Below are 27,001 nucleotides of genomic sequence, written 5' to 3' on the forward strand. Positions count from 1 at the left end.
GGTGCATTTACACAGGCAGATTTATCTAACAGATTTTGGAAGCCAAAGCCAGGAATGGATTTGAAAAGAAGAAATCTCAGTCTTTCCTTTATGACCCCTTCCATGTTTATGGTCTGTTCCTGGCTTTGGCTTAAAAAATCTGTCAGATAAATCTGCCTGTGTAAACGCACCATTAGTCAATAACTGGCAATGAGTGCACAGACTGGGGTTAGTTATATAGGAGGCAAGGATTCTGGTCCAGGACATAATTGGATTATCCCCCTGATCTCTAAGCACAGACACCTGAGAACAAAACAGATGCACTGGCAGGAAGACCTGTCAGTCAAAGCAGAACCAAAACACAGATTAACCCTGACATGGCCAGACAGAAATCAGCAGGTGAAGTCGGGTGTGTCCACCAAACAAAGTGAGCAGATAAACCAGTGTTCAGACACTGCAAAACAAAAAAGAATACAAGAAATCAGCGCCTTCTCAGCCGCACAGCACGAGCCGAAGGGCGCATCACACTCCGCAGAGATACAGTCCTAACAGTACACACCCCCCCCCCCCCCTTATGAGGGGCTTCACAGGACTCAATTTCACTTAGAAAATTGTCATCTGACTTCCATTCATCAGAAGAGGAGTCCATGGCATGGAGAACAGGCTTACTAACAGGATGGGCAGAAGAACATGATACATTCACATCAGATACAGCAATATCAAGTACAGCAGAACTAGAAATATTAATCACCGGAGGGTACCTGTGTGCCCAAATGACTTTCCTGGAAGTCACCTGAACGTTTATGATCTGGGTGCAGGTTTACTTGCCGCTTGGGATGCTTGTGGCAGAAACTGATGAAGTGGCTACTGTCACCACAGTAATAGCATAGATCGATGTGTCTGTGGTGTTGCTGCCTGGTCCTGGCATCCAATTTTCCCAGCTGCATGGGTTCATCTTCGGGAAAATCAGGGGTAACAATAGGGTTTTTGACCAAGAAGGGGACAGAGGTTTTAGAGAGGTCAGAGCCTACTTTTTCCCTATGTCTGTCACGGAGTCTACGGTCGATGCGAATGGCCAAATTCATGGCCTGCGTAAGGGTAGAAGAATCTGGATGCCCTCTCCAGGCATCCTTAATGTCATTAGACAACTTCTGCTTAAATTGGCATCTAAGTGCAAAATCATTCCACCCGGATGGAACGCAACACTGGCGGAACTCAGCACAATGCTCCTCCACTGGATGCTTGCCCTGCCGTAACCTAGTGAGACGCCGCTCCGCGTTAGCTACACAGTCAGGGTTGTTGTACAGTAGGCCTAACGCAGCAAAAAAGCAGTCGACTGTCTGCAGGTCAGGAGAGTCAGGTGGTAGGAAGAAGGCCCATTTCTGAGGTGGACCCTGGAGAAGGGACATAACTATGCCCACCTTCTGAACCTCACCTCCAGAGGAGCGGGGGCATAGACGAAAAAAACAATTTGCATCCCTCTCTAAAGGTCCGAAAGGCCTTTCTATTGCCTTTGAACCTTTCAGGAAGCTGCACTGGAGGTTCTGGGGGAACAACAGCAGATAACACAACATTCTGGCCCAGGAAAAACTCAAGCTGCTGCACACGTTGCGCAAGGTCCAGAACAAGCTTGTTGAGGCATTGCATCTGCTCGACCATAGGTATTATAGGGTCCATAGCCCGGTGAGGAGAATTTTTTTTTAAGGCTGGTTATTCTGTCAGGGATGGGGAGGCAGGGACAAGACAAGACAGTGAGCCCTGACGCTGAACCCACCAACTGTCACTACCTACTTGCCTCAAACAGCCCTAGGCGGCCAAGGACAACCACGATGACGTTTCCTGCGCTGGATATGTGCACACAGAACAAGACAAACATACAAACACAATGAGAATAGTCAGCAAACCAGGTCACAACAGTCAGGCAGCAAAAGTACAAAAATCAGGATCCAATAGGCGTAGTCAAAGTTCAAGCAATATGGTCAGGGGCAGGCAGCAAGCAAGTGAGGTCAAAGAAACAAAGCAAAGATTAGGAGATGCAAAGAAACAGAACACACATGTAGGCAGAGACTAAGTCAATAACCAGCAATGATTGCACAGACTAGGGTTAGTTATATAGGAGGCCAGGGTTCTGGTCCAGGACATAATCGGACCATCCCCCAGATCTCTAAGCACAGATACAATGTCCCTTTGGTGTTGTGCGGTGTGATATGCTGAGGGTTTGTGTTGCTGGGTGGTGTAGTGCAACCTTAGGGCTCACCTTCTGAAAACCTTCCTGTCACAGTGGGGTCCGAGGGTGCTGGGGCCCTTGTCTTCTTCAGCATACATGCAGGGACATATAATTTTTAATAAAAGTCTTCACACAATAGCGGTGAAAGTATATTAGGATTTTACTTGAAGGATAACTAGGTACATTCCAATATAAGGACATCTCATCAAGGAGATATGATGGCTTGATCAGCATACTCAGTGGAGAAGACTTCAAGGATGACATAGACTGACCTGTTCCAGGGACTTTATAGCTTTTATCCTTTATAAGGATACGTGTGACTTGAGTTACTGAGAGGAAATGACGCTGCCAACACTCACTGACTTGCAGGAGGAAGACACATAAACATAGAGGAATTGACGCTGTCGACGCTTGCTATCATGTAGGAGGAAGACGCAAGGACACACTGACTTGGAATTTCAACAGCATGCTCCTTCATGACAGCACCATGAATGGAGGATGCTCCAGTCGTCTCTATAGGGACAGGAACACAGACAAGTTTAAAAGGCCCCTCCCTAGGCACACCCCCAGTGCTTCCTGTCCCTAGAGAGAGGACAGAAACTTCGTTCCTGCTAGAAGGAACATTACCAGTGCAGGCTGTGGTGGCTGGGCCCTTTAAGCCGCCTGGTGAGTGGGTCGATCGGGGTCTGCGTGGCCTCCTTCCTTGCTTATTCTTGGAGCTCGGCGCCGCTCTGAGCAGAGGCCTCCCGAGTTTTACCACGCCTCTGTCGCTCCGGGAAGAGGCAGGAGTCTCCAGGTAAACGTCCGCGTGACGGTGGGAGCGGCCATCTTGGTGACGTCACCGGAAGTGACGGACGCAGTTCGCCGAGACACTTCCGGGTCGCGGCAGCGTCCGGCACGGTGGCAAGTGCGGGAGACTCTACAAGAATCAGCTGCACGGCCTGCTCTGTCTCTCCCCCTGCAGCTATGGAGAAAGTGCACAGTCCGGAGCCTGGACACCGTACTCCGACAGTAAGTAGGGTACTTACCCAGAAAGCTAAATTGTTTTTTTTGTGTGGACTTAGCCTGGGGGTAATTAGATCTCCTCCTCTGATTTTCTTATAGTGAGAGCTGGAGGCCCCAAGGAGAGGAGAGTCAGCCAGAAAGAGATGCATTATGTGCAACATTGCCCTAGAGTTGTCTCATAACAAACAACTATGTGCCTCCTGTATCTCTTATGTGTTAAGAGACGAGAAACAGTCCCTCATGGAGGATATTAGATCTATTGTAAACGAGGAGTTGGGGGTGGTTAAACCCTCTGGTTCTGGCTCTAAACCTAGGAAGGATCCTGTTCCTAGGAAGAGGATTAGACAGATCTCTACCTCCTCGTCCAGCTCTGATAATGCTGTGCATGTGACATCTGATGTAGAGCTGGAAGAGGGAGAGAGGCCTGATAATGATGATGAGGAGGAGGTTGTGAATGTTTCCCATACTCCTGCTACTGTTAAGAAATACTTCTTTAACTCCTCTGACATTGAAACCCTAATCAAAGCAGTCAGGGAGACCATGAACTTAGAAGAGACTGCTCAGGAGGGTTCAGTGGTGGATGAGATGTTTGGGGGCCTGAAGGCGAAAAAACCATACAGTATTCCCCATTAACGCAAACCTAAAGGATTTGGTGTTAGAGGAGTGGGAACAAACTGAGAAAAGGTTTTCTGTCTCCAGAGAGATAAAGAATCACCTTATGTTTGATAAAACCGAAACAAATATCTGGGATGAGATCCCTAAGATAGACGTCCAAGTAGCTAAAGTAGCCAAAAGGACCTCTATCCCCTTTGAGGACTCCAGCCAGTTGAGAGACCCAATGGATAGGAAGGGTGACTCCTTACTTAAAAAAATTTGGGAAGCCACCTCTTATACAACCAGACAAATCTTAGACAAATATTGCAACCACATCTATAGCTAGGACCATGTCAGTCTGGTTAAACCAGCTTGAAGTCCTATTAGCTGATAAGACCCCTAGAGAAAAAATTTTGGGCACTCTGCCTTTATTAAAGATGGCCACTGGATTTTTGGCCGATGCCTCGGCCGAGTCCATTCAGTCTAGTGCAAAGATAGCTACCTTATCAAATTCAGTCCGGAGGACCCTCTGGTTAAGGTCTTGGTCAGGGGACACATGGTCCAAAAACAAACTATGCTCCATTCCCTTTATAGGGGAGTATGTGTTTTTGTGCGAAGCTAGATAAAATCCTTGATAAGGCAGCAGATAAAAAGAAGGATTTACCAGACGAGTCTAAAGGGAAAAAGCAACCCTTTCGGAAGACCCGTTTTTCCTCTAAAGACTATAAGGGGGAAGGTGGAGTTACCCCAAAGGGGGAGGTAGAGGGAGAGGTTTCCTTCTCAACCCCAATGCAAATCAGTCCACCTCCACAAAACAATGACGGATCCCTGGTAGGGGGAAGGCTTCTCCAGTTTGCCCAGAACTGGCAGAACATTACCTCAAATTTCTGGGCCCTGAGCATTGTTCAGGTAGGCTACAAGATAGAATTCAGCAGCCTTCCTCCGACCAGGTTTCTCATTACAGATGCGGGATCAGTAAAACAAAACAATATAATCCTCAAAGGGGTAAGGGATATGATTGCCCTAGGGGCAGTAGTGCCAGTTCCAGTCCCAGAAGAGAATCAGGGGTATTACTCCAGCCTCTTCTTGGTAAAAAAACAAACAAATGGAACGCGTAGAACAATAATCAACTTAAAGTACCTGAACAAATGGATTGTCTATCGCCGTTTCAAGATGGAAACTATAAAGACGATCATTCCCCTGATCCCGCCGGGCTCCTTCATGGTCTCAATAGACCTGAAGGATGCCAACTACCACGTCCCAATCCACCCCAGATATCACAAATACCTCAGATTTGCGATTCTCTGGGAGGGAGTGGTACGCCATTTTCAATTTTGTTGTCTTCCCTTCGGGATATCCTCAGCCACGAGGAAATTTACGAAGCTGGTGATAGAGATGGTAGCCCATCTCAGGAAGGAAGGAATTTGCCTATTTCCTTATTTAGATGACTTCCTCCTGGTAGCCCAGTCAAAAGAGACCCTCCTGTCCCAACTCAGCTCAGTAATGAAGCTAATTACTCAACTGGGTTGGATAATAAACTTTTCAAAGTCAGACCTAGCTCCAACCACACAGAAAGTGTTTTTGGGGGTCTTGCTAGATTCCCAGCTACAGACCTCTTTTTTCCCCTTGGAGAAACAGACCCGCATTCAACAAGAATTCTCCGAATTCAGAGCCAAAAACAGGGCTTCCCCCCGACAATGCATGAGGATACTGGGCCTCATGACCTCCTCCATAACCTGTGTAGCTTGGAGTCAGGCCCACTCGAGAATTCTCCAAAATCGGATCCTGTCCTCCTGGGACAGAAATCCAAGATCATTAGACAAGAAGATTCTGTTAGGGCAGAAGGTAAAGGATTCCCTTTCCTGGTGGCTCTGTCCCAAAAACTTACAAACAGGAGTCTTGTGGGTTCAGAAACCTATGGTGTCGCTCACAGTAGACGCCAGCGGTTCAGGCTGGGGGGCTCAGTGTCTAGGTCTTTATGCCCAGGGCGAGTGGTCTCAGGAGATTTCAGTTTGCTCCTCAAATCTAAGAGAGCTTCTAGGGCATGGGTCTCAAACTCGCGGCCCTCCAGCTGTTGCAAAACTACAATTCCCATCATGCCTGGGACAGCCAAAGCTTTGCTTTGGCTGTCCCAGGCATGATGGGAATTGTAGTTTTGCAACAGCTGGAGGGCCGCAAGTTTGAGACCCCTGTTCTAGGGGCTTGGCTAGCACTTCAACACTTTCAGGACTCTCTAGAGGGTCAGCATGTCAAGATACTCTCGGACAACGTGACAACTGTAGCTTATCTGCGTCACCAGGGGGGCACAAAATCTCTACACCTCCAGAGTGTAGCAGACAATATCTTCACCATGGCAGAAAACAAGGTTTTATCCATTACAGCAGTCCACCTGAGAGGGATACACAATGTAAAGGCAGACTATTTAAGTCGCCAACAGATACTCCCAGGGGAATGGTCCCTGAATCAGGAAGTATTTCAGATGTTAGTACAGAAATGGGGGCTACCTCAAGTGGACCTTTTCGCCTCTTGCAAAAACAAGAAGGTAGAAGTATTTTGTTCTTTCAAACGGTTAGACAGTCCCTGGATGCTGGATTCTCTGTCAGTTCCATGGAACATGAATCTGGCCCATGCCTTCCCTCCCTTCCCAATAATTCCTCTAGTACTGAGAAAGATCAGGGAAAGTCGGACCACTGTAATCCTGGTAGCCCCTCTTTGGACAAAGAGGAATTGGTTTCCAATTATAGAAGAAATGTCAGTAGATGGTCCACTATCTCTTAGTAGCCCTGACAGAAGATCCCTTTGAACCGTTAAAAGCATTATCCTTAAAGTTGCTCTCCATCAAGGCTGCCTTTTTAGTCGCTGTTACTACAGTTAGAAGGGTTGGAGAAATCCAGGCTCTATCCTCTAGAGAGCCATTCCTGATGATATTAGAGGACAAAATAGTGCTAAGACATGCCTAGACATTTACTCCCAAGGTAAACACTGATTTTAACAGAAATAAGGATATTATACTCCCGTCCTTTTGTAGCGCTCCAGCTAATCACAAGGAAAAGAAATTTCATTGTCTAGACGTGAGAAGAATCATAATACAGTACCTTGATACAACCAGACCATGGAGAATTGATGATAATTTATTTGTACAATACCAGGGTAAAAATAAGGGGAAGAAGGTATCCAAGGATACAATAGCCAGGTGGATAAAACAAGCAATAGCAGAGGGCTATAGGGCGCAAAACAAGCTCACTCCTCCTGGCATCAAGGCTCACTCAACACGTGGGGTCTCCTCTTCCTGGGCGGAAAAAGCTGATGCATCACCTGACCAAATATGCAAAGCTGCTACGTGGTCAAGCATTAATATGTTTATTAGACACTACCGACTGAATGTCACGGCAAATCAGGACTGTGCATTCGTCAGAAAAGTCCTACAAGCAGTTATCCCTCCCTTAGACTACTAATACGGTAGGTCGCCATTCGTGGTGCTGTCATGAAGGAGCATGCTGTGGAAATACAAAATTACTCTCACCAGTAATTTACTTTCCACAAATCCTTCATGACAGCACCACATTAATTCCTGCCCGATAGATGGGTTGAAGGAAATTTGGTGCACCTCTACTTATAATTTAAAATCACTGGGGGGGTGCCTAGGGAGGGGCCTTTTAAACTTGTCTGTGTTCCTGTCCCTATAGAGACGACCGGAGCTTCCTCCATTCATGGTGCTGTCATGAAGGATTCGTGGAAAGTGAATTACCGGTGAGAGTAATTTTGTATATACTGTACTGTATATATACATCTGTAAATTGTGTTTTTCATACTACCTCATGAAAAATTTTATAATAATGGCTAAAAAAAAACCTGAAATAAATTAAAAAGAAATTAACCAGGTCTCTGTCATGTCTGCGGCCTGTGGTTAAGTAAGGTGACGCACTGCGGCCACATATGGGGGATTTCTAGAAACACTGGAATAAGGGGAATCAATAGTGAGTGTTATTTCACAGTTAGTATTTGCTGTGTAAGAGGAAAAAAATAATTAAAATAGAATATCTGCCAAAAAAATAAAAATTTTAAATTTCCCCTTCAACTTGCTTAAATTTCTGCGAAACACCTAAAGGCTATGTTCACACAACGTCAAAATATTAAAAAGGCGGCCGATTTTCATATTTAAAATAACGTCCGTTTTTGCCGAGATTTAACCGACTGCAATGCAATGCATTGAAGTCAATGGGAAGACACACGTCCAATGCACACAGAGTATTGAATAACTGACGTTTTTTGCCGCGGGTGTCAAAATAATGAACATGATCATTACTTTCGGACGTCTTTTTCAAACAGCGGACGTTTTTTATTTTTAGTTCACACACAGTTTTCTTTTTGTCACCGTTCTGTCTCCGTTTTTACTATTAAATTCAATGGACTTTTTAATTAAGCCACAGCCAAAGTCCAATAAGTAATTCCAAGCTAGTATAATGTACAAACACCCGTCAGTGCACTAAGGGGAGGTCAGACTGTTAAATAACGTCCGTTATTTTAGACTCCAAATGAAGGATATCATTTTAAACGGAGATGAAAAGAAGTTGTGTGAACATAGCCATAGGATTAATAAACTTATGAAATGTTACTTTGAATACTTTGAGGGGTGCAGTTTTTACAATGGAGGGATTTATGGGGGTAACTAACATACAGGCCCCACTAATCCACTTCAGAACTGAACTGGTCCCTAATAAAATCAGAGCTGAAATTTTCATAAAAATTTGAAAAATCACTGCACAATTTTGAAGCCCTCTAACATCCTAACAAGTAAAAGGACATTCACCAAATGACATCACCATAAAGCAGACATGTTGTAGATTTTGTATTAATAATTAGTCCATGTGGCATGACTATCTTTCTTAGAAAAAGAGAGTTTTGAATATAAAGAAATGTAAATGTTTCAAATTTTTGGGCAAATGTGTTTTTTTTTTTACAAAAAACTACTGAGTGTAGCAACCAAAATATACCACAAACATAAAAAGGAATATTTCACGAAAAAACATTCTCAGAATAACCGTGATGGTTAGAAGCATCGCAGAGTTATCAATACATAAAGAGAGACAGGTCAGATTTGAAAAATAGGCCCCAAGCATTAAGGCCAAAACAGGCTGAAGAGGCAAGGGGTTAATTATAAATTTTAGTAGCACTATCAAAGTTGAGGCTTTACAAAATTATTAAAAATAAAAAATAAAAACACTGACACATATAAAGAGATTGACCCAAATAGGCAACCCACCCATTTAAAAAATCAGCCACCTTGGCAATCAACTGATCTATGAGGGTTCTGCTACATGTGGCTACTCATTTGACCTACAGTGCCTGCTGCAGGACAAATGGACAATTACATGCTTTCCATTCAAATGAATGGATGTAATCAGTAATCATGTACAGTAAAACTTAAGCATCAATTGATAAAAGTCAATTCCCTAAGAGCTGCCCATGTCCTAAAGGGGACATGGCCTAAGAGCATCCGATAAAACAACCCCTTTAATGCATTTGCTAAGGAATCCATACGGCAAAGCACATCTAGTAAAAAGAAATGTGCGATTGGGTACCTACAAAATATCTTAAATATTAACAATAAATATTTCAGATGTTACATATGATAAAGAGCTTTTAGCACGGGGAGATACTTCCCCTAACCTTCTACTTTGTGGGTACACGAATTCATTTGACATTACCACTGAGGGCTACCACTACTTTTTAACATGCAGTGCTTTTGTACATATATGCTATTTAGTGCTTGTTATGACACCTAGTTATCCCATACAAACACTAATGAGCTGACTGTGTATCTTCTTGTGTATTTCACATTATTATCCATTTATCTAGAGGCAATGTAGATTTTCTAAAGATCTAATTAATAAACAACCAGTAAATGCTAGCGGTGTAATTTACATTGTTAATGCCTACATGTGTATAATAAATATGCATTTCTATGTCTTCAAACAAAATCTTTGTAGTTTATAACCTGTGGTGATTTAGGTTGTCATCCAAGTAAGCACATCTCAGATAAAATCAGTAAATACAGCTAAGTGAAGGAAAGTCTGCTCTGGTACTCAAGTTTACCTTTCAGCTTCTCTTCAAGTCCCAACAGTGAACTTTATCAAAGACAAACTCTAGGCAGTAGAAAGCAGGTGTGCTTTACACTTTTCTTTCCCGCTTACTGTATGCCTACACAAACTTACAAAAATGTGTTTTCTTATATGCAAGAATGCAATGCCATAAAATACAAATCTGATGGAGCCAATGGGCTCATGCATACGACTCTATTACAGTTCTTAACCCCTAAATGACCCAAACCAAAATGACAGAGTGGACCGTACCAATTTTCAATTTTCCATTTTCGTTTTTTCCTCCACTTTCTAAGAGCTCTAGCACTTACATTTTTCTATCTTCAGGGCCATGTAAGGGCTTGTTTTTTTCAGGAACAAGTGTACTTTGTAATGGTGCCTTTCAATCTACCGTACTGTGTATGATTGATGGAACCCCCAACATATTATTTATGAAAATATAAATTGGTAAAATTAGGAAAAAAAATGCAATATTATAAGATTTGGGGGGGTTCCTGTGTCTAGATAATGCACTGTGACATGACATGACACTGTTATTCTACAGGTCAGTTCAAACACAAAGATATGCACGTTTACATAGATTTACTAATGTTTCATTTTAAAAAAAAAAAGCGGGTACCTGTATGCCCGTGGTCGTCAAGGGGTTAATAACCTTCATATTATTAAACAATGGGGCATCTACTGTACTTCTACATATGCTTGAGTTCAAATGGTAAGATGAATCCTTTTTACCTGTCCAGGCATGATGAGAATAGTAACTTTGACACTTATGGTCTAGAGAATCATTTAGCAAAATATGTACAGGGATGAAGCCACAACTATAGATGAGCACGCCTTTCAAAAGGTCAGTTCGGCAGGTTTGACGATTTTTTATGTTTTTAAGTTCGGTTAAGTGCATTGAAACAGTTAAACGCCTGCAGGTGTTTAACTGTTTTAATGCAGTTTATAAAGGCCGCTCCTTATACTTACATATAAACGCTCCCTGGGGTCCTTTTTCTCTGGTCCCGTCATGGCATCTTGAAGGCCCACTCAGCCAATCATAGGCTGATTAGGATGGGACAGCACTGCGGCCTGTGATTGGCTGAGTGGGCTGTCACTCTAGTCTTTAGAGTGACAGCCCACTAAGCCTATCACAGGTTGACTGGGATGGGACAGCACCATGGCCTGTGATTGGCTGTCACTCTAGAGGCAAGAGTGAAAGCCCACTCAGCCAATCACAGGTTGCTGTGCTTTCCCATCCTAGCATAACATAACAAAGTCTCAGCTTTATACATAGTTTGTTGTCAATGAGTTTTAGGGACCAAAACTAGTAAAGTAAAGGGCCTTTTACACAGGATGATTATCAACCAGGGGCATTACTATAAACACTCCTGCGACTAATAATTGACCCATGTAAAAGTGACATTGATCAGCTGAAGACAGGGAAAACGCCCAACTTTGGCTGATCGTGTCTTTTAAGCAGGCTTTAAAATCTATCCATCTATCTATCTACATGATAAAGGGAAACTGATGGCATAGATATGTATGCATCTGTGCTGTCTGTTTCCAGATGCCAAGCAGTGTATACTTACAATCTGCGCTGCTTGTGATCAGGCTTTTCTTTCCAGTCCTCTGGCTGCTGGCTATGTACTCAGGCCCCGCCCCCTCCAGAATGACTGACATCTGGAGCTCGAAGACACAGCTGGTGGCCAGAGGGTTAGACATACATGCCAGATCACAAGCAGTGCGGATGGTACACTGTATACAAGTATACACTGCATGTGATCTGGAAACTGACAGCCCAGATATATACACATTTGTGCTTTCAGTTTCCAGGGGTGCATGAATGGTACATGGATCTGTCATGCAGCCCGGCAGCTCAATTTGTCATGCCATGTAAAAGTGTATTGTTCAAGTATGGGTCTATATTCCACCTATCACATTTTCCACTTTCACCACTCCCCTGTTTTATTGCACAGGTAAAGGTCTGAAGGGTTAACTCTGTTCTCTCTGTGTTGTCCAATCAGTGGCTTGGGTGCCTCACACATCTCTACTTATTCCACACTCCCACCGCTCTTACACAGCACTTTCCCCACAAATAGAATGTTAGTCCCAGTCACCCCTATTTAAGTCTTTTAGTACTTCTTAGGAGGGTCCTTTCTAGTCTTCTTTAGTGGATGGTGGTGAGAGAGAGACAAAAAACTAGATTTTGTGCTGAAGCTTGTACCCAGGCCCGGCCTGATGGCCAGAGCCTTGTCAGGGACAACAGATTCCAGATTCTAGTGAGAGAATTTCTACTAACAAGTATGCAGTGCTAAGCTAAACCGAGAGGTGGAGTAACATTCACCTGAGAAGACCCTTGCCTACTCCTGGGGTAACCTATTTTCCAGCTATTCAAGACAATCCATCTATTCAGGATTTTTCTGCAGCGAAGCAAAGTTCCTAGGCCGAGGAACTCCATTAATTCTTGCTCGACATACTAGGGAAACCTTAAGAGTTTAGCTACACCCAGTTGTTCAACCCCAAGACTCTACCAGACCTGACACTCTGTGGGCTCATTTGGCATAAGGTGGTTTTTCTTTTCCTTTTCAGTCCTAATTGTGAGTATGAGCTTCCTCAACACACACAGTTAAAGTTGCCCTGGCAGAGTTCTATACTTGTTAGCGAAGGTCCCAAGACAGTCCCTTAATGTAACTTTACTCAAGTAACGCCTACAGACTACACTACAAGTATCCAAGCCAAGCCCTCTGTGTTGTCCCTCAAGAGAAGGGACATTGTTTACTAAATATTTTTGTGATTATCTTTTGCGCACTTTCACCTTTAAAGTCTACAACTGTATAGCACTGATGATTCCAGAAGTATAGTGTTATTCTGGTTAAGTTTTGGACTCTGTGCTTATTTTTGCTTCACGCCTGCACCTGCACCAAAACAGCCGGTGCTACCTTTTACAAAGCCTAGTGTTAGTATACCCAGGGGTAGGCATCACCACTCTTGACCACTGTGACAAGTGCCCAATCAAAACACCAACACATAGCCCACTGCTGTTACTACCTAGCAACCCAAGGTTACTGCAAAGGCTGTGCAAACAAGCTCCAATCTTGCTGTTCGGAGCTTGTTTGTGGCCGTCTGCGGCTGACAAATCTGTCCATGTAGAAGAATTATAAGATCATATATGATCATACCTGGCCCATACATGGCCGACATGGAGGAGCATGTGACCATGCCCCGGCCTCTAGTGTCCTCCATAGGCATATAAAGAAGATTGTCAGCAGAAACCAGGTACTTCAGTAGACTGGTTAGGTAGTAGTGTCGGTGTCAGCTCACCATCCCACTGTAGTGTCCATAGTGTGGCTTTAGTTTACCGTAATAGGAGCACATGTGATGCTGTATATTGCAAGCCGTAACTCGTATGGATTCCAAAACGAACACGATATCCATAGCTTCTTTAAAATGTAGAATCTTTATTTGGCGTCCAACATTGAACGATAACAGACAAACGTAGTTAAAACAAGCACCGACACGTTGCGGAGGTGCACTCCTTAATCATGGCAGATCTGCAACGCGTCGGCGCTTGTTTTAACTACATTTGTCTGTTATTGTTCGATGTTGGACGCCAAATAAAGATTCTACATTTTAAAGGAGCTGTGGATATCGTTTTAGTTTTGGACTTCAGTAGACTGTATTCAGTTATTGTAAATTTACTAACCATTTGCTGAAAGTTTGTTCCAAGCATCTGCTAATCTTTCAGTAATGTGTGTGTTTTCATGTTCTCTCTTAACTAACCTCAGAGTGTGCCCTTGTTCTTTTGTTCAGTTTCGTATTAAAAACACTTCACTCCTGAACCTTGTTACATTTAAAATTATCAATCATGTCCCCTCCTTTCCCTTCTATCTTGTAGACTACTATATATATATATATCATCTCTTTTCTTATTCTTTCAACAATTTACCACAGCTCTCCATTCACTGACGAATCCTTCCATGCAAATGACAATTTCAACTTTTTGCAAATCCAGGCACCAGACACTTTATAATAAAGCGTAAAGCTAGACAGGTTAAGGCCTTTTTCACACAGCGTATTTTTTAAGACAAGAACGATCGTTGTTGGTGATTAAAACAATGGCCATTCTTGTCTTAAAATAATGAACTGCATTGCACTCTGTGGGAACAACGGTTGTTGTTCACACACTGTATTGAACAAAGTCCGTTGTTCTCCTATGGCCGCACAAATAATTGACTTGTCAGCAAAAAAACGGCCATGTCAAACAACGACCGTTGTTTATACACAGTGTGAGTACAGTCTAAGGGTAAATTCACACGGGCGTCTCGCACAAGAAATCCGCAGCAAAACCGCAGCTAATCCGCAATACACATATTATTCTTATTATTATTAATATGTGTATTGCGGATTAGCTGCGGATTAGTTGCTGTTTAGCTGCGGATTTCTTATGCGAGATGCCCGTGTGAATTTACCCTAATACTAGAATTATAAGATACTGTATGTATTATAAAGATAAATTATGAAAATGAGAAGCACTAGATAAGTACACACTACTCCTACATATTCGCTAATATTCTGTTTTTTAAAAAGAACAACAAACACTTCCTTCACCATAAGAAAAACAGCAAAAACATGATAAATGTAATAAACAATGAGGTTCACCATAATAAACACCCCATCAATCACTCGGAGTAAATGTAGAAGACACTAATTAATCTTCATATGTGTAATTGATTTTAATGAGGTTTTCTCTATATGTTAGACAAAAAAAACTTTAGCCAAAAGAGGCATTTTATACCTTGTTATGTTTATTTTAATATGGGGTTTCTTCCATCAACCAAATTTGAACATTCCCCGTCTATATTATAGGTTGAACCCATCTTGTCATTAGATCTGTAATATATTCAGAATTAATTAAGATACGTTTTACAGTTGATGTGTGGCAAAGTTAATGCCTAATTTATGTAATTAGTCAATTAAACTATATTTCTAGCATATGCTTAAAATGCCCAGAAGGTATTTAGTATCCCAGGTACTTGTTTTGATGTCATGAAATGCTGCTAATTAATTTTGCATGCATATTAATTTCATATCTGTTTTGCAGCTCCCTTTGTGAAAGCAGATTTAATATTTATCTTTCTAACCTTTTGGGGAGAATTCCTCTGTTATTGTTCAAATAAAAGTGACTTTTCAAATAGCGTTTAACATGCTTTTCCTTTTTAAAAAAAAACGATATTTGCATACGACTTTAATTCAATTCACATATTAAATAATATTTTAATTAGCTTTATTTCAGCTGAATTAGGTGACTTTGCAATATGAGTTTTTTTTCCCATCAAAATGAATAATTAATATTAAACATTTTCATAGGGAAACTGTGTGTGTTTTTAAGAAAACAATATCCTTAGGATATTTAGACAAGTGTACCTATCGACAGTGAAATAGTTAAATAAGATAATGCTTAGGAAGCGCATTGATTAATTACCAACGTCTCTGCATTTTCCTTACTGCCCCTAGTTATACAAGTTATTGTCTGCTAAATGAAAAAGTTGATTATTTAGGAGTCAAGTAAAAACCAACATAGGAAAATCTATTGTATTTAAATCATATTTGGGTGAAATACAATAAAGCACATATAAACAAGTGTTTGTATATCTCTTGGCACATAGAAATGGTAATACACTTACCAAAGGTCCAGTAATGCACCTACCACCCACCATCGCACTGAATCTTGTGGCAAGGTGGTGAGGTATACAGTGTGTCCAACTGTCCAGCCAACTTAAAGGCACACTATTTGAGGGAGCTACTGTGTCAGCTATCTTGGTTTACTCCCTATTCTTACTCGTTAAAGTGGTTATCCAGTGTTAGAAAAACATGGCCACTTTCTTTCAGAGACAGCACCACTCTTGTCTCCAGATCAGATGTGGTTTGCAATTAAGCTTCATTCATTTCAATAGAACTGAGTTATAGAACCTGCATCCAAACTGGAGACAAGAGTGGTTCCGTCTCTGGAAGAAAGTGGCAATGTATTTGTAGCAATGGATAAGCCTTTTAATGTTAGGCTTCCTGCATACATCTGTAATTTATGTCTGCGTAATGTTCACAATAGCTGATCTGCAATAGGCAAAGTATGTGAACTCAGTCTAGTGTATAGGGAAACCCACATGATTCCACTGTCAGGGCATTTGTGTGGTGCTTGGACTGAAAAAAAAAAAAAAAATTGGACATGCACTTATTCTGCACACTGTTTCACCATGACTTGCCTTACTGCAAACCCATGTTCGCTATTCTCCATTACTTGGCCCTGGCTTTCCGATTACTCTTCTAATTACCCCACAGTACTTACCTCTAGTGGTGTGTTCATATTAAAATTTCCTCTGTTTAGCATTTGGGAAATTCTTATACCATATACATTAAGGCTATGTTCACATGATGTTTTTTAATTTTTTTTTTTTTTTAAGTGACGTCCATCATTTTGAGTTCCAAAATGACATCAGTCATTTCGTGTTTTGAGCACCCATGATTACATTGACAGTTATTAGTACAATATTCTAGTTCAGGCTCTTTTGGGTGTGGTTCTTTTTTGAAGGTCCAATAAAAACGGTGAAAGGACCAAAAAAAAAGTGTGTGAACAACTAAAAATAACATCTGTTGTAAATTCTGCAAATAATTGTCATGAATATTAATTTGACATCTGCGCAAACAAAGTCTGTTATTTTATACACTGTTTGCATTGGGCAGCCCTCATTCCATTAACTTCAATGCATTCTACTGAGGTCAAATATAATGTGGTAACGGACAATATTATAAAAAGAAAAAGTCTTTTTGTTGCTTTTATATTGGATGCATAAAATGGTAATGAGAGCTGCTATTATTAGTAGTAGTAGAAGTAGTAGTAGTAGTGGCGTTATCCATGCTGTATGACATGCCAATAACCCATTTCCCAATAAAATAAATGGGGCATGTATGCAATACACTTCTAAGTTGGGTGCTTTAGAGCAGGGATGGGGAACCATCGGCCCTCCAGCTGTTGCAAAGATTCCCCCTCCCTGCTTTAGAGGGATAGCTAACCCCAAGTAGGGTGTATTTTTCTACTACATTCAAAGGACTACTCAGTATAGAGACTATTCCCAAACCTTGCAGAGTAGTAATCTATTGCACCTCAACTTTTCAACACTGTTAGACTTCATGGGGGAGATTTGTCAATGTTGTGCCCCAATGTTATGCCAGCCGTAACGCTAGCTACGCCAGTCTTGATAAATCTCCCCCTTGTGTTCCTTTGTTAGAAGATGTCATTAAGAAGAGAGTAACTAGTTATAAATATCATCAGTTTATGTTTTCTCATGATCAAAACCCTTAAATATATTAAATGACTTAATGAGGTTCAAAAGGGAAGTGTTTTTCATTAAAAAAAAAACCACAAGAACAATAAAGCACCGTCTAAGGTTAGTTGGGGAAAAGTTTAGAAACAACATGAGGAAATATTACTGAAAGAGTAGTAGATACTTGCAATAAACTTCTAGCAGATAAGGTAGGTAAATCTACAGTAACTGATCCTAAGGCTATGTTCACACTAGGTATAACATCATCCGTTGCATAGCAACAGATGGTGTTATACTGCTGGATACTGGGCGGTGTTCAGCATGTTCCTGCAGCCAATACTGCATACTCCGCTTTCTGCCGTTGCTATTACATGCACAGGCAGCAAACGGGTAAGAGCCGGGGGGGGGGGGGGGGTCGGGGAGCTGTGTGGGGGCTGCCCGGGTAATCGCTAGAACGTTTGAGCAGTCCGTTCTGATGCCGCCGCTCCTGTTTAACTGGGCTTCTATTACACAAGAATACGGCCAATAATCGTTTTGTGTAACAGGGCCTTAACAGAGCAGACAAGGTTGACTAGGTAATCTTTTTTTGCTGGCAGTCTTTTATGTTTCTAATTGACATACTGTACCAAAGTTACAAAGTACAAAGTGGGTGATTTGAAAGGCTCAAATATCATTAAGTTTCATTAGGTCATTATCTTTAACTATATGTTGTTAAAATGAATGCCATATATTATTTGCTTAATCTTTACTTACCAACGTTCTTCGATAGTTGATATAATGTCATGTTTTATTATTGATCCGCTATTACAATTTGTATATGTGATTTTCATGATCCTCTTGTATTGATTCTACTTTGAATGTTATCTGACATTCTATGCTGTAATTTGCCTTTTGTTATGCCTCCAATTCGTGTGACGTGTTGTTCTTTACGCTTAATGTTTATTGAAACAGAAAATGTAATTCATGCAGAAAATAGGTATGCAATGTGAGGAACAGGAATTGGAAAGCCTTCTTTGCAGAACACTTGTGACTGCTTCATGGCATCTTCTGATCAAACAAGGCTGTAATTTTCAATATTGTTAAGAAGTATATTGTTAAAAGAGTATTGCAGTTTTAATTGATAATGAAAGGGCATTGTAAGTAATCTTGTAATGAAAGTAAATGAGTGCACGGTGAAACATTCACTAATCCGAAGCACTGGCAAAAGCACCTCTAATTCTGTTTAGCTGTAAAGAGTTGGAGTACTTCTAATGAGATTCCTCTGTCTGCTAATTAATTGACACCGTTCTGAATATTCATATGTACTACTATCAATAGGTCCCTAATTGCTCAGTGAAATGGATCTCAGAGGAAAGTAAATCGCCCTAGACTTAATTAAAGTAATGTATTCCACATATAACATGCTTAAGAAGAAAAGTCTGAAGCCTCAATAAAGGGCACCTGGCTAGCTGTAGTATAAAATATAACAAAATAGGAAATATGAAAATATACTATATACAAAAATACAATGAAATATATGTGACATTAAAAGGAGAGCTACTATATTTAACTTTATAAGACTTGGTGATTCCCACCTGATAAATAGAGCATTCTGGGGTTTTTTTTGTTTGTTTTTTTTGTAAAGAAAATTATGTTTACATATGTTTTGTTTTGTTTGTAAGGAATTTATTTTTATTCTAGTTCAAGGCTTACATGTATACGGTATAATAAACTTAAAGCGTACCTATAATTTCAGTAGCCAAAAAATGATATTCCTCAAATAAAAAGCCCATGTGTTACCCTTTAAAAAGAGCCCTAAACTTGTGCGCTTGCTGAGATATCCCCAGTTGTTTGGTTTAGAAGAATAAATGAATTTTTCATCTGGCTAAGAGAAAGTGGGCGTGGCCTATCCCTCATCTCCTGGCTGAGTCCCTCCATTCACTGACCAGCACCTTAGCAGATTTATCACACACAGTGGGCAGTGGGATCAGATAGAGCCACAGCAGATAATATCACACACAGTGGGATTAGATACAGCCCCAGCATACAGTATCACAATGTAAGATTAGATACAGAGCCCCAGCAGATGGTATCACACACAGTGGGATTAGATATAGTCATCTACTCTCATAACACTGTAGGATAATGTCAGCCATGGAGGTAGGAGCACCTGCTGCAGACATCTGATAGTGAATGTTATATGTACTATGGAAGGACTACACCTGTGTTGTGCTGGGACTTGTAGTCCTCCCCTCAGTGACTCACCCACTCTCCCTCATGCAGTACGTTGGAGTCATGGCTGGGATGTCCCCCCTGGCTGAAGCACTGGGTACTTGTCCCTCCATCCATCTCCTCCCCTGCGCTGCTCCTCACACAACACCCTCAGCTCTGCTATGTGATCTCTGTGAGGGGAGGGGGGAGAACGTGCTGCTAGGAGGGGGGAGGAGGTTTTGTTTATGTTTCTGTCAGGCCTGTTATCTGATGCTGCTGTCAGAGTCCGTACACTAGGTACAGATCTCCAGGGAGGGGTGTGTCCAGCAGGAATGCAGAAATAACTCAGAGGCAGAAAGAGCTTTAAGGGGACAATCAGCCTTATGTATTTAAAAAACTGTTCATTTTAGGTTATTAATGTATATTGCAAAAATTCTTATCATGCCCTAAGCTAACTAAAACTGAAAGGTCAAAATATTTTATAGTTACGCTTTAATTTGTGCTATATTTGTGCATGTACAATTTATACAATTTACAGTATACAGTAAAATGTATTTATAAGTTATGGTAAAATCTGCAGTAGCTGTCCCATATGTATTAACTCGTTCACATAACATTGCTGCTACCAGTACTAAAATCCTTAGCTTTAGAGCTTATTCCCTTGTTTCTTAAACACAGACTAAGCGGGGAAAGAGGGGTTCCCCGTCTGTAGGTTCCTTGTTATACGGATAGTGGGAATAGTCTAGGACTTCATAGCGACATAAAGCTGCCCATGATTAATGGTAAAATTACACCATTATGACCGCATTTTTAATGTTTCCCTATAAATAAAACAAAGAGATTTAAAAAAAAAAGTCTGTATTCTACAAAATCAGGTTGTAAATAATGACCATGATCAATAATTGGATGGTCCTAATTAGAGATGAGCAAACCTCGAGCATGCTTGAGTCCATCCGAACCCGATCGTTTGGCATTTGATTAGCGGTGGCTGCTGAAGTTGGATAAAGCCCTAAGGCTATGTGGAAAACATGGATATAGTCATTGGCTGTATCCATGTTTTCCAGACAACCTTAGAGCTTTATCCAACTTCAGCAGCCCCGTTAATCAAATGCTGAACGATCAACTTCGGATGGACTTGAGCATGCTCGAGGTTTGCTCATCTCTAGTCGTAATCAATTATATCCGTTATCCTATACTGCCGTCAGTTTCCTCTTGACTTCAATGGAGTGCATTTTTACATTTAAAATACTTTAACCTCAAAATTACGTATTTTTATTTAATGTTATGGAAATCTTTGCCCTCTGCTCTTTATAGACCATATTATCAATAAGAATAATAGAAAAAGGACTAGATTAAGCAATTGTCCTGCTATTTAGGTATCCATTGTACAGGATTATTTATTTATTTATTTATTTTTTAAAGTCTATAGTTAAAGTATCATCAGCGGTAAATGGCTAGTGACTGAAAATCACTTCAAAACTGACTTAGTTAGTAGTTACCCATAACAACTAATCACAACACAGCTTCCATTTTCAAGAGCCAAATTTTAATTGTAGTGTGACATAAGATGGTTATATGGAAGCATAAAAGAGCCTTATGCCTGTTGGAATTTGCAACAACGAGATCTATTGTGACAGTACAGTGGAACTTTCAGAATACATTTAGTAAATTGACCTGCAGAGCTGATTGGAAGAGGATAAATTTGTTGACCATTTTCTGTGTAGTTATCTAGCACATACGGGTCTCACCTAAAGTCCATGGTCCCTTCTTTTCTGCTCAGAATCCTGTCATTGGCCAATCCTGTCTCCTATCTGGTCATGTTAAAGTAATGGGTTATACCACAGACTGAGTAAGAGCTACCACACATAATAGGATAGTGCACCTCCGCAATTCCATATGGATGTTTACCGATACTGGAATGAAACTCCAGAATGTTGGATCAGTGATGTCTAAACAAAAATGATCAAGGTTGTGCTGGTCTCCATGATCCCAATGATTTTCCCGGGAGACTACATCAAGGTTTCCACCTAGTTACCCCTCCCAGCCAGCCACAGCATCAGAACCACCTAGAACAATGCATTACTGAAACAGAGTAGTCAATATCCGAGGGCACAAGGCTGGACAGACCTGGATTACCACCTAGACCAATGGTGATCCCTTGCAGTTTGAAGTGCATAGATAAAACTTGAAGAGTGTGTCTTTTCATGTTATTAAATTTGTGTAATGTTCTCCCAAGAAAGAACACTGATGCTATAATTTTGAACCATGTTTTTTGAATTGCCCTGTATATTATATATCTTAAAAAGGTTGCAATAGAACATTAAATGTATTCTCAAGATCACCTCATAGCCAATAAATGAATAATCTCCCAATGGGCCAGTGATGGCATTGCCTTACTAGATTATCTCATTCGTGGGCCCCACAAGATATAAGTACTGTGCCAACTGAAGAACCAGCCCAGATTTAGACGCAGCTACATATAACAAGACTCCAACTGGCACTAAGTGTCTTGTTACCTTGGGGACCATTCTTTAGTAAATAATTCCTTTTTAGAATCGGTTGGGACTCTTTGTACAACCATATAGAAGTTGAGTCCCTCTGTGCCCTATGTATAGTCTAGTTTTAACCAACAAAGTTTAAGTAAGGTGAGAAGCAACTGAGCCCCCACTTCTCTCGACTAGGCTCTGGTATACTTGGAGCTACAAATTACTGAAAAGTATTCATAATTGCCCAGGTCTTCCTGACCAATTCTCAGGAAAGATAAAGGAAAAGGAGAAATTAATCTTATTGCAAGTAGGAAAAACATGAACAAAAAAACACATTGCACTCTACATATACATTGGGGGAATAATTAAACATTTGTATGCCAGAATTTTAGTTTAAAATCTGTTGTTCTTCAGATTTTTTTTTTTACAACCTAGAGAAAAAATAGAGTTTTGCTATCTGTCTAACATTTTCTGGGTTTGTTTTATGTCTGCATGGAAAAGTTACTCAGCTATACAAGTTTTTGTTTCTACATAGTTCACAATAGAGTAAAACTGACATGTTATCTATTTAGTTCAGGTCAGTATGATTACAACATTACCCTTTTTACGTACCTTTTATTGTACTACTTTTAAAAAATAAATAAAATAAAAAAAGAATGTACTTGCCTTTTTATGACTTCTATAAATTTTAAGTCAATGGGGGGGTGTGAGGCCTCATTATTTGTGCCGTAATCTGCAGTTTTTCATACCATGTTTGTGTATGGCTATGTTCACACAACATCAAAAATGGAGAAAAAACTTCCGATTTCGCTATTAAAAAAAAAACGTCAGTTTTTGCCGCGATTTAACTGACTGCAATGGCAATGCATTGAAGTCAATGGGAGGATGGACGTCCAATGCACACAATTTTTGCCGCGGACGTCAAAATAATGAACATGAACATTATTTTTGGACATCTTTTGCAAACAGAGGACGTTTTTTATTAGTTGTTCACACACAGTTCTTCTTTTGTCACCGTTCTTTCTCCGTTTTTTCTATTGACTTCAATGGACTTTCAAATTAAGACACATCCAAAGGGCAATTAGGAACCTCAAACTAGAATAATGTGCCAACACCAGTCATTGCACTAAGTTGAGGACAGACTGCTAAAAAACGTCCGTTATTTTAGACTCAAAATAATGGACGTCATTTTAAACAGAGCTGAAAAAAATGTTATGTGAACATAGCCTATATGTGAATTTTTGACCAATTTTTTAATTATTTATTGTTTATATTTTTATGGCATGGGATTTGCCCAAAAATCAGCAGTTTGGACTGGAACATTTTTTGCACTTATTTATTTAAGAACGGCTATCATAACTATCTATTAGAAGATACTAAAAGTTCTATAGCTTTACATTTGATAATAGATTCCCTGTAAGTTTCCTTCCAATATTTACATTTATAATATGCATTGATTTTATACATTGGTATATGCATTGGTATTTATACACATACTCACCCAGCCCAGCGCAGTCCCCCAGTATTCAGGCTCCCAGCTCCCCGGCGCACAAGCAATGTCACTTGCGCATTAGGGGGCTGAGAAAACAAATGAATGCTGGGTGAGTATGTGTGTGTTTGTGTGTGTGTGTGGGGGGGGGGGTGTCTATGAGGCCCTGTACCTTTTTTTTTTTTTTTTTGCTATGGGGCCCATGAATCATAGCTATGCACCTGCCCTAGACAAATAAGGCAACTGCATCCTCCACCTATATCTGATATCTGATATAAACTGTGCCTGAATGGAGGTGTGCTGTTGCTGAATCTAACCCAATACTCTATGCTTGACTTGTGCCTGATCCCCTGACATAGCCTCTGCTTGACCTGATGTGCTGACCCTAAACCTGTGCTCCAGCCATGACTCTTCTGCCTACACCTGACTCCAATACCTCAGTCACCCGACACCAACACATCTGCTTGTACCAGACTCTGTTATCTGGCAACCAGCTTTATACACATGCCAGCAATAGATTCCTGTCTGTTGGCTGGTGTTTGGCACTAGGGCTGTCTGGCCCATCTGGCCAGCCACTACCAACACTGGGACTGTTTATTATTTTGGTGACCCTTAGTGCAGCTAAATCCAACTTCCATATGCAGGAGAGGGATGAAAAGTTAAAACCTAGAGGGCACTTTCCACTTTCAGAGCAACATCCAAATACTTTTAGTCCATGTTCACACAATGTAGATTTTCTATTAATCACTGTGTTGTTGACGATTTGCAATGACGGCTGTGATAAATAGAAAATTTATGTTGCACCGCAGTCAATGGAATCCCAAACAAAGTGAATACACTTTGTATACGCTCCGGACGGGATCCCTAGCGGCCACAAGGAAAACTGACATGTCCGTTTTGTGCAGCCGCTATTCATTGAATAACGAACGTACAGAACTGTCAGTTCACACAATGGAAAGTGCAGCTCCGGCCGCACTTCCCATTGTGTGCTATGGTGAATTGGGATGCGGGCACACACAGATGCGCCCACATCCCAATTCAGCACAAACGACGTTCCTCCTGCCAGTACTGCTGTACCGGCCGGGAAGATCTTCACTGATACCGGCCGCTCTGTGACATGGCCGAGTCACAGAACGGCCAGTGTCATACAGCGTGTGAAACCGGCCCTAATCATATGTGTGTTGTAGTTGTAGTTAGTTTAGAAAAACTCATCAAGATAATAAAGTATAGTTATTTAGCCAAATAATATGTTAAAAAAATCTTGTTTTTGCCATTTAGTAAAAGTGTCCATTTGCCACATCATTTCCATTATTAGATGTTTACTGACAGTACAATGGATTACATTGTCTTTACCTAACATCCTAATGTGAAAAGAGATGACAGCAAAAGATGCAGAAATTGATAGATTTTTACCATCCCGTGTGCACAATCACTTACTTTCCTCCCTCCCAGGGGAATCTTTCCTTTGTCTTTCAACACTAATAAATCAGAGAGGAGAGGGTCCTGGCTTCAGCCCAAACCTTTATGTGCTAATTATGATGTGTCCCACATAGAGCTACTTCAATGTCACCACTATATACACAGTTTAATCATAACTCAGGCTTTGTTAAACACCATAAAAACATTGTGTACTTCTCTCTCCATTTAGAGAAACAGTTTAATGTGATTTAGAATCAGCTGCTCAATGAATAGCAGCCAAATAGAGCTGTGCTCTCCTTTCATAAGAATATGGAAGAGAAGCTGTTGTCCTTTAGCTCTATTCACAAACCGTACTAAAATCTTCATGGAGTTTTTTGTTTAAACGTATTTTCTGGATTATGGTCAGATAAAATATAATTCCTCTATTTACTTTTTATAGTAATATATTTTTTCAAAGAGATTTTAAATAGATGATGCTACATAACAAGTAGAAGGTTTCTTAGGATTCTGAAAGTTGACAGCACATAGATATACTACACACATTAAAGATAATACATCTATTCCCAGTACTGTATGGACGAGTATGTACTTATGCACGTGCTGCTGTGACTGAGATCTCAACTTGGTAACTAAAATAGAGAAGCATGTGAGAAAGTTTCCACCGTTTTCCAGCTTTAAGAATTTCAGAGACACCTTTTCTGTTAACAACACTGTAGTACACCGTATAGAGAATGTAAATAGTTTTTCACCGACAAAATGTAACGTAAGGTTTTAAACAAACAAGTGGAACTTAAAACTTACTTTCATGTTCTGTATAATGTGTGTCCCAAGCAGCTTTGCCATAAGCATTAGACAAATCTGAAGAGCTGCCAGGGCTCACTGGACTTTGGGAGATCATGTAAATAAGCATAATTGTGCTCTACACTTGTCATGCCGTGGGTGGAGGAGACAGCGGCCCAATGATTCACATGCACCTGACGCCCACCCTGATCCCTCATACTTGTTGCATAACTCTGATAGCAAACAACTTTCTTTGTTTTTTTTTTTGTTATACTTTTCTTCTTTTAAATTTTCTACTGATTTTTGTACAGTTTTATTCTGTCTCCTTTATTATGGACTGGATCTAAGTAAGATAAACCAGTAGGTTGCATAGTTTATTTGTATAAAAAAAAAAAAATTCTATGCAGGCAGCTGTATGTTCTCACATAAAATATCACCACTCAAAGGGGTATTCCAGCAAAAAAAAAAAAAAAAATATATATATATATATATAGATTAAGAGCATAATTCATTCCGGGCCCATGCTTGTAATCCAAATCCACTCCTAAACCAAAGCAAATTCTCCCATAAGAAATCATTGAAATGCCTACAATTGGTTCCACAGCCCAAAAATATATATATATATTTTTTAATTCTGAATAACTTGTAGAACAGATGTAACAAACAATGAGAAACAGCAGAATATGTTATATTATAAGTTACTGTACAGTATAGCAATCAGCATGTGGAGTAAAATGTAAAGTAACTGAATAAACCTGAAAACAGCAGCATTTTGTACATACAGGATGGAGATGCAATTCCACATAATGCAGTAGCGTAGTACAACAGGCTAGAATAAAACAGCAGGGCTGCTGTCAGAGGTCTGTGTGGTCACATGACAGCAATGGGGAAGGGGGGGTGTTCAACATGGACCAATCAGGAAGTGAGAATAACAGCTGAGCAGGAAGACAGTGACAGTGTATAGCAGTGTGTATAGCAGTGAGTATAGAGTGTGAGTGCAGGCACATTATAGTGGCAATGTGTATAGCTGAGAGTGAGTGCAGGCACATTATGGCAGATATGGAGAGGATGAAAAACATCAGTGCTGACCGAGATTGCATGAAGTAATAAGCAGGGCAGATGTGGGCACAGTATAGCACTGCTCTCTGAGGAGAGAGGGGTTACAGCTATGGAGAGATTACCTCCACAGTCCTGTCCCCTGATGTAAGCCCCAGCCTGAAGTGGATCTGCTATGATTTGGAAGGTGAGTGAGACTTTCTGGGTCAGAATCAGGCCTGGACTGATAATCTGGCAGGCCGGGCAAATGCCCGCTGGGCTGCTCAGATTATCAGTCGGAGGGCCGGCGACCAGCCCGGCTCCTAAGTTAACCACCACGCACTCACACCCCCCAGCCCTCAGCCCCCCTAGAGGTCACAATCACCCTGCATCTG

At 40.8% G+C, this 27,001-nt stretch overlaps 1 protein-coding gene across 1 annotated transcript in view; it reads right to left on the reverse strand.

Moving 5' to 3' along the window:
- The window catches only part of FOXB1 (forkhead box B1), a 51,695-nt gene extending 26,013 nt beyond the window's left edge, over positions 1-25,682 (reverse strand). Inside the window, exon 1 of the mRNA XM_069956536.1 lies at positions 25,593-25,682. The gene's annotated coding sequence lies outside the window, so the exon portion shown is untranslated. The remainder of the gene's footprint in view (positions 1-25,592) is intronic.
- Positions 25,683-27,001: the final 1,319 nt, after the last annotated feature.

The sequence above is a fragment of the Dendropsophus ebraccatus genome, chromosome 1 (genome assembly GCF_027789765.1).
Source record: "Dendropsophus ebraccatus isolate aDenEbr1 chromosome 1, aDenEbr1.pat, whole genome shotgun sequence".
Taxonomy (NCBI): domain Eukaryota; kingdom Metazoa; phylum Chordata; class Amphibia; order Anura; family Hylidae; genus Dendropsophus; species Dendropsophus ebraccatus.